Here is a 9,842-nt window from a genome sequence, read left to right on the forward strand (position 1 = left end):
AATAAGATGATAGAAAGAAAGAAAGAAAAAGAAGGAAAGAAGAAGGAAAGAAAGAAAGAAAGAAAGAAAGAAAGAAAGAAAGAAAGAAGAAAGAACTGGAATAGACCAGTGGCTTTCAAATGTTTTTCTCCTGTGCTCACAAAGGCATTTTTAGAACTATGAATACTTTGTAATCATTGAGTAAGAGTAGCAGAAAATTCAGATAAACCTCGAAATTCATGGCTTAACATAATAGAACTCTTTTCTTTGCCCACACAGGAATCCAAGGCTGGCATTCAGCGAGCAGCTTCCTATGAGGTGGTTCAGGCTTCTTCTGCCTTGTAGCTCCACTGTCTAGGTCTTTGGGATCATTCACTTTCAGCCAGTAGATTGGAGAAGAAAAATGGATAAGGTATACCTGCTTCTTAAACATTGGTGAAAACTAGTCCCATGACCCTATTCAAATGCAGACAATGCTGGGAAATATAGAACCTGTAGACACAAGCCTCTCCCAAACCACTCTACACAATAGAAAGGGATCATGCATTTTTGATGCGCAAACACATCATTTATGTTTTTGCCACACCTAGTACCTCTGTAAATACTGAATACTCATGCTGCTCCTCACTGAATACATACATCCCCACTCAAGGGAAACATCCAAGATTCCCATGCAGTTACTATATGCAGCTCACATCTAGATCTCCAGTAGATGCACAGTCCCCTTTGTTGGCACATGTGGCTTCTCATGATCTAAGGACCTATGAACCCAAAAGACAATTTAACCTGTGCACACACACACTGTATACTGATGATCAAAGGGAGAAAATCTACAATAAAATCTTTCACTTGGTAAAGGGAAAAACAGGATCACTGGTCAATAGCCCTGATAACAGTCCTATAAGTAGGCACTGTGAGGTCTCTGCTCTGGAAGTGAGGGATTTTCTTATCCACTATCTGAGTAGACTCTGGGGTTCTGGATGGTGGAGGGTGGCGGATGGAAGGAATCTGAATCCTTAAATTGCCCTCTGGGCAAATGCCCTCTGCCTGCCCACTGTACACCTGCATTGAATTTTGGGGTCTGAGAGAAGTAAATTCTATTTTGTTATGCTTCTGCTATTTGGGGATGTCTTCCCTACAGCACTGAACATTACCTTAGTTAATACCACTGATACAGAAGTAGAATGTTGCCAAACAACAACCAAACCCAAAATACGTGAAATTGGTTTAGCAGGTGGGGAGCAGGTGGGGAGGCTAGAAAAATGGAGAACCACAGTAAGCAAGGATAAAACATTTGATAACTATATTGTCTTCTATGCCTACTAAGGCTGAATTTTAGATGAAGGGGTTGGAAGACAGAATGATAGTGGTATGTTTTGGTCATTTCTGTTACCTTTAGCAAGGTATAGAAGCCAGAGGTAAGCTCAGGCTGGAATTGGCTCATTTGAGATAAAAATGGAAAGAAAGGGAGAAGAAAGAATCCAGAATTTGGGAACCTTTGGGGTTGGAAAATTTAACTGGTTTTAGACTCCAAGTACAAGAAGGCAAGACAAAGAAATGTTTTCTGCCTTGAAGATGCATTAAAATATAGGCCTGTCCCCAATGTTTATAGCAGCATTATCTACAATAGCCAAATTATGGAAACAGCCCAAGTGTCCATCAGCTTATGAGTGGATAAAGAAGTAGATGTAATTTAATGGATTATAATAATGGAATATTACTTGGCCATTAAAAAGAATGAAATCTTACCATTTGCAACCATGTTGATGAAGCTAGAGAGTATTAGGCTAAGCAAAATAAGTCAATCAGAAAGACAGTTGTCATATTATTTTACTTATGTGTGGAATTTAAGAAACAAAACAAATGAACAAAGAGACCAAAAAAAAGGGAGAGAGAGGCAAACCAAGAAACAGACTCTTAATTATTGAGAACCAACTGGTGGTTACCAGAGGAGTTGGGTGGAGGGATGGATTAAATAGGTTGATGGGGACTGAGGACCGTACTTGTGATGAGCACCTGGTATCATATGGAACTGTTGTATCACTGTATTGTACATATGAAACTAATATTATACTGTATGCTAACTAATTGCAATTTGAATAAAGATTTAAAATAATAATAATAATAAAGTATAGGTCTGTCACAAATTGCAAGTGTACAGTTTCAACCAACCCTGCATATTCAACATAGCTGCCATTATGTTGAAAGAAGAGAATGGAGGGAGGAGGTGCAAAGAAACATATCAAACTTGATAGTTATGACTATTATGATAGACTATTATGATATGACTATTATCTTATGATAAAGATATTGAAGATTTTTTCAGCCAAACATAAATGACTAGAGCGAATGAGAAGTCTAATTTTTATAAAGAATTGCCCACCTAAAGAAAATTACAAACCAGACTGAAAAAGCCTTTAACTGTTATGAATTAAAGCTTGGGTTTGAAACTTGCATTGACAGTACAGAACATATAAAAATGACAAACCTTCCCTGAAAATTTGGTACCCCAACCTCCCCCCCCAAAATAGAATATAATAGACCAAGAAGAAACTTTTTTTTGCTCAGATGGCTTCATTCGTTAATGCTCCCAAATATTTAAGGAAGAAGCAATTCATACTTTACATCAACTCTCCCAGAGTACACAAAAAGAGGACAATTCCCAACTTATAACCTTGATTTGAAAACCTGTCAAAGACATTATAAAAAATATATAGATAGATAGATCAATCACACTTTTCCCATGATGAACATAAGTATAAAAATCCTAAAAGTTAACACATACGAAAACTCTTCTATGTCAAAAAATAACAGAAAACTAAGTGATTGAATATGAAGTAATTGAAATAATTGAATTTGGTCCAAGATTCCAAATTTATTCAGTGAGAATTATCATATTAACAAAACAAAAAGAAAATCATATAATTATCTTTAGATATGCAAACAAAATTGATGAAGTAGAACACCTTAATGATAACAAAAATGTATAAAAAACTGATAATAAAACAGTGATTTCTTGGTCTCACAAAAAGTATCCACCAAAAAAGTACAGCATATTAACAGTGAAATGTTTAAAAAAAATCATGGGACACCTGGGTGGCTCAGTCAGTTTGAGTGTCGAACTCTTAGTTTCAGCTCACATCGTGATCTCACAGTTTCATGGGTTTGAGCTCCACGTCCGGCCTGCTTAAGATTCTGTGTCTCCCTTTCTCTCTGCCCCTCTCCCATTTGCTCTGTCTCTCTTTCTCTCCAAATAAATAAACTTAAAAAAAAAAAAAAACCTTACCCTCTGTAACTGGGAACAAGTCAAGAATGTCCACTATCTCTGCTTTTATTTGAAATTGAATGACCTATCCAATGAAAGGTCAGTGGACAAAGGACAAAGGACAATGAAAAGGCAATATAAAAATTGGAAAGAAAAAAAACTATCATTATTTGCAGTGGATGTGTCTATCAATCTACAAAAGTCCAATAAACTTAAAATATTAGAATTAATGATGTATCAAGAATGCAGACTGTAAAAAAAATGGCCGCAATTCTTTCAGCTTCCTTCAATAATAGATGGGGTCTGTTTCTGCACCCCTTGAATATCGGCTGACCTTGTGACCTCCATTGTCAAAACAATGCAGAAAAATCAATATGGTATGATGTCTGGGGAGGTTTTTGCTTGCTTCTACTTTCATGCATGGTAATCTGCCTCTTCATGAACAAGCCTGATGCTAACCTGTTAGTGGATGAGAGACCACATAGAGGAACACCAAAATATGCCAATCAGCCAGTTCCCAGCCACTGCAGGAAGCAGCCACAGATACATGAGTGAGCCCCATTTGAGATTAGCCATGTCTAACTCAAGCAGCAGAACCATTCAGCTGAGCCCATCCCAAATTGCCAATCCACAGAATTTAAGAGATAAATAAATTGTTTTAATCCATTAATGTATGGGTTCTTTGTTATGTGGCAAATGCTACCTGATGTAAGAAGCCTCTGCAACGAAAGATGGTATAGAAAAATATGTGAAAATCTTTAAAAAAAAGACCATTTAAAATCTAGAATGCTCAATAATGTAAAAATTACAAAGTAGTCTCTGGCCTTGATGGGCTTCAAGGAGAAAAGGAAGGAAGAGAGGGAGGGAGAGACAATGAAAGAGAAAGAAAAAGAGAGGGAGGGGAAAGGAGAAGAGAAGAAAGAAGGAAGAAAAGAGAGATAAAAGAAAACTAAAAAAGCTTGGTTGAATAATTAATAATAATAATAATAATAATAATCAATAATAAAACACATCTGATTAATGGCAAAGGAAAGCTACCCAGGCAATCAGAATTTTGAGGGACCAAGGTGCTGGAGAGAAGAGAAACTCACTGAAATGAGCATGGTGTTTGGCTACTACTCCTCAGAGACACTGGCCAAGTTCTAAACGCTCAGAGATGCTGCCAACAGTAGAGCATGGCTAAAGACTACTGAGTTACAGAGACGCAGAATAGAGCAGAATTAAAATGTCAGATGGCAGGGGACATCTGGGTGGCTCACTCCATTAAGCATCTGACTTCAGCTCAGGTCATGATCACACAGTTCATGAGTTCGAGCCCCACATTGGGCTCCATGCTGTTAGTTTGGGATTGGGATTCTGTCTCTGCCCCTATCCTGCTTACTCTCTCTCATTCTCTCTCTCAAAATTAATCAGCAAACTTTATTTTTTTTAATGTTTTATTTATTTCTGAGAGAGAGAGAGAGAGAGAGCACGCAGGGGAGGGGCAGAGAGGGAGACACAGAATATGAAACAGGCTCCAGGCTCTGAGCTAGCTGTCAGCACAGAGCCCGACACGAGGCTCAAACCCACAAACTGTGAGATCATGACCTGAACTGAAGTCGGACACTTAACCGACTGAGCCACCCAGGCGCCCCAAATTAGTAAACTTTAAAATGTTAGAAGGAAACTACTGGAGTTTAGGATGACCAAGCAGCCAGAGGGAAAGATTACAGAGAAAGGAAGTACAGAGAAGAAAGCTCAAAGCTCTGGGAGACAGTTCCAGCACAAGCTGGTCAACAACCCAGAAACAGCTTGGTTTGAGAGGCAGACAAGCTCATATAAACTGGCTGCTAGGCTGAAAAACTAAGCATAGCTTTCATCAGCCTCACATGTGGGAAAGAAAACAGTAAGAGTCAGCCCCAATTTCAGTGGGGAGGTAACAGAAAATAGCCTTATTTGGGGCCCCCAAAAGTTCACACTCTACAAGTCCATACTCTACACGGACTAAAATCCAGGCTTCAGTCATGAGTCCCTTTTAGATTTAGCCAATACACTACTATTCTACTCATCTACCTTAAGTTAATGAAAATCTTCTCTGGCAAAAAAATAATCAGCCACAGCTTCTATAATTGTTCATACACAATTCCTAGCAATTAAAAAGTAGCAGAGAAAGAGAGAGACCATAGGACAGTATTTTCTTTGAAAAAAGCCTCAAGGAGCTAGATATTGGAGTTATCAGGAGTGGACTTTAAAATAATTCTAATTTACAATAATAATAATAATAATAATAATAATAATAAAATAATTCTAATTTATATGTTCAAAAATTAGATGACCAAGATTGGGAATTTTGGTGAAAAACTAGAAACGGTGAAAGAAGACTTTTAGAACTGAAAATACAATTCCTGAAATTAAGAAAACAGTAGATGAAATAAAAGATTAGACACAGCTGAAGGATTTGTGAATCTGATCTGTGAATCAGAAAATAGGCCAGCAGAAAATCCCTAGGCTGAAGCCAAAGAAGAAAGGGGGATGGCAAATACAGGCACAGGGATGAAAGAAATGTGGACTTGTGATGCCTGGGTGGCTCAGTCGGTTAAGCATCTGACTTGGGCTCAGGTCATGATCTAGCAGTTCGTGAGTTCAAGCCCTGTGTGGAGCTCTGTAAAGATAGCTTGGAGCCTGGAGCCTGCTTCAGATTCCATGTCTCTCTATCTGCTCCTCCCCCACTCGCACTCTGTCTCTCTGTCCCTGAAAAATAAATACAAATTTTAAAAAAATGTGGACTTAAAACGGTCTAACATAAGGGGGCACCTGGGTGGCCTCGTGGTTAAAAATCCAACACTTGATTTTGGCTCAGGCCATGATCTCATGGTTTGTGGGTTCAAGCCATGCATCATAGCTGTGATTAGAGTCCTAGAAAAGAAGAAAAAAGAATAGGAGGCAGGAGCAATATTCAAAACTAATTTTCAAGAATTTTTCTAAAGTAATTCAACCTGCTGACTCAGGAAACAACACAAATGATAAGAAAAGTGCACCTTGATAAATGATAGTAAAAAAACACTGAAAACCAATGACCAGAGGAAATCTTAAAACCAGCCAGAGGGGTGAAAAAAACACATTCTTTTCAAAGAAGAAAAAAAAATTGGCAACTGCCTTCTTACATAAACTATTTAAGTCAGAAAACAAGGAAATGATATTTCAAAGTCCTAAAGCAAACAAAAATCCTTGAGTTTTATATGCAATAAAAAATCTTTCAAAATTGGGGGCACCTTGGGTGGCTCAGTTGGCCATCTCTTGATTTCGCCTCAGGTCATAATCTCATGTTTCATGAGTTTGAGCCCTATGTTGGGCTCTGCACTGACAGTGTGGAGCCTGCTTGGAATTCTCTCTGTCCCCCACTCTCCCTCTCCCCTACTAGCATGCACGCATGCTCTCTCTCTCTCTCAAAAATATATAAAACATTTAAAAGAAAATCTTTCAAAATTGAAGGTACAATAATAATATTCTAGAAAAAAGTACCTGAGAGAATTTTTCACAACATATCCTTATTCAAAGAAATAAAAGCAAGGAGTCTTTAAGCCAACAGAAAGGATCTCCAGATGGAGGAATAGAAATTCAGGAAAGTATGAAAAGTAATAGAAAAAAGTGATAAATAAAAAATATTTATTTTACTAAGCAACAAAAATAACTTCCAGAATTTAACATATAGGAGGGAGTAAATAGAGATAGTGCTTTAAGGTATTTATATTTTCTAAGATTTGGTAAAAACCACAAATTAATATTAGATATTAATAAATTTGTCATGTTAATAAAGTTCACTAAGTTCTACACATGAACTAATATTACACTGTATGTTAATCAACTGGAATTTAAATAAAACATGGAAAGAAAAAAGACAAATAATATATAAATCATAAGTTAATTGAGATGAAATTCTTTTTATTATTAATTAATTAATTAATTTGAGAGACAGCATGCGAGTGGGGGAGATAGGAGGAGGGGGAAAGAGAGAATCTTAAGCAGGTTCTGACCTCAGCATGGAGCCTGATGTGGGGCTCAATCCCTAGACCCGGGGATCAGGACCTGAGCCAAAATCAAGGGTCAGATGCTCAATAGACTGAGGCATCCAGGTGCCCTGAGAAAAAATTCTATTAATAATTAGCTGATGAGTCCCAAGAAAGAAAGAACAGTACATATAATGGTGGACCCAACAGAAAACAAGTAAGTGCATGCATGATGAAATTTCAAATTGGGCCATCCCACACTTCTCTTTACAAACCCCAGTACTTCCCATTGCAGTTAAGATAAAATCCTCTTTCTTGGATCTCCTCTATTCTCACTTCCCTTGTTTCTGACTTCCCTCTAGACTTATGGCTTCTCTGAGCTTTGAATGTGTCACACTTTCTCCTTGGGGTCTCGCACTCACTCTGCAGCCTAAACGGCCCTCTTCCCATGTATTTCCAAGATTGGCTGGGCTCTAATATTATGTCCTCAGTACAGTCTGCCATGACCACCATTCTAATTTAACCATATAATTATCCTACCTGAAGCTACCACATCATAGTTGCTTTAGCTTTTGCCTTCATAGCATTGATTCTCTGTGAATTTATCTTGGTCATTTATTTTTCCACTTCCTTATGAGTTTTCTACTCTAATACAACCTCTATAGAAACAAGGACTTTATTTCTTTTCTTAATCTAATCCCAGCCTATAAAACAATGTATCAAATAAAAATTGTTGATTCGATGAATGAAATGTCTGTTAAGTGGCTAAAGCATCCCAGACTGTCTTTAAAAACATAAGTTTCCCAAACATCGGAAGTTAATATTTCCACTCTTTGTATTCATCAGGTGACTTCTAGGATATTGGGTTGGAATCCAAGCATATGTTAAGAAGACTTTGGAAATGTGGAGTTTGGATTTTTATCTTAAGCTCAATGGGAGACATATACAAAATGTCAAATACTTGGAGTTGTTTTAAGGAAGAATAGACATGTTCTCCTGGGAACAGAACTGTGACTAAATATAGGCACAAGGGATGTGGTATAAGGTACCATCAAAATGAGGGTACTCCGAATGAAATACGCTCGTCCCAGAAGCAGAAATTTTATTGATTGTTGAGATGATTGAAGCTAATACCAGCACCTATTAGGCATGCTATATACAGCATTTCTGCACAAGTGAGAAGCTGGCCAAAAAAACTTTAGATCTCTTTGAACTTCGTTTCCATTCTACAGCACTACATAACAGTCTTTGCCATTTAAGTTTATACAAAGTAAATACCATTTATGGTAACACCTTCCTTAATCATAAAGGGTTGTTATGGTATTTGTGCATTATTCTGCTTCCTTTCTAACTTTCCTTGATGTCTGGTTCTAAGTATTGTGGTAGGAGGCTTTCCAGAACTGTGTGGTCCTACTTTGCTGCTTCTGTAGCTACAATTTAGCTGCCTTCTTCTAGGCTCTGGGCAAGGACCTTTTTAAATGAGTCACAGTGGCCACCTAATATAGGATAAATCCAATGCTTATTTTATTCCGAGTTTGTCATGAAAGGCTTACAAAATGTTAGTTATAACCTGCTCCATTCTTTCTGCCCATGGAGGTGGGAGTGAGGAGGTTTCTTGGGCAAGGAGGATGTTTTGAGCATCACTTTTCTTAAATAAGTTTATCATCCTTATCTGATGGCTGCTAAAGTGATATGATTAAATTTATCTTTTTGTTGTTGTTTCTTGTCTTAAACTTACCATATCTTAGCTGTGAAGAGACGTTATAAATTTATGTGATTACACAAGCAGACACCTGGGATTTTATGGTGGTGAACATGCTACCTCTTATAAAACTGAGACAGAAAGTTGGATCTCTAGCCGGTGGTCTCTTGTTTTTCTGTCTCTTTTTCTCTGACCCACACCACTGCCCAAGATCAGATTCGTACAATATCTTACAGGTTCTAATAGAGTTTGATTTTTCTCATAATTACTCTCCAGCATCTCATGTCCATCCCGTTCAATCAACCATAACTATTGTGTTGGTGTAATCTAATCAGGTCACTCCTCAGCTCAAAACTTCCTGCCTCCTATTTCCAGAAGCATGAAGTCCAGGAGCTCCGGCCAGACATTCCAGGTCTTTCACAATCAGACCACAATCTGCAAGGCCTGCCTTATCTTGGGCTAATCCTTATCAAATGACAGGCTTCCCCAAATCCCACCTCTGGCTTTTGCTTATTCTATTTCCCTTTTATTCTCATCTCTACGTCTCTCATATTGAAGGAACTAGGAAAACATGCAAAGGAGGATGGTTAGAATTCCTGCAAATGGCAGAAAATTAAAACTGAGAGGTGGGTGTTGGCGGTGAAGGAAATTTTAGGCTTAAGATACTAGGAAGAGACTTAGATAAACTTTAGAGAAATATGTTTTTCAGATTTAGCCTGGCATCAAAGCATAAGGAATAGATTTCCGAATTTAATTGTCTACATACAGATGTTTGTAATCAGTGTTGATTCAGATTCAATTGAGCAATGAATATGCTTTTCATAATATAATCATAGCACCTATGACAGAAAAGCAGACCTTTCCTTGGTTCCCAAAACATCACTGGTCCAAGTAAGTGCCTGTTTCCTGC

The sequence above is a fragment of the Crocuta crocuta genome, unplaced genomic scaffold (assembly GCF_008692635.1).
Source record: "Crocuta crocuta isolate KB4526 unplaced genomic scaffold, BGI_CrCroc_1.0 scaffold158, whole genome shotgun sequence".
NCBI classification, from domain to species: Eukaryota; Metazoa; Chordata; class Mammalia; order Carnivora; family Hyaenidae; genus Crocuta; species Crocuta crocuta.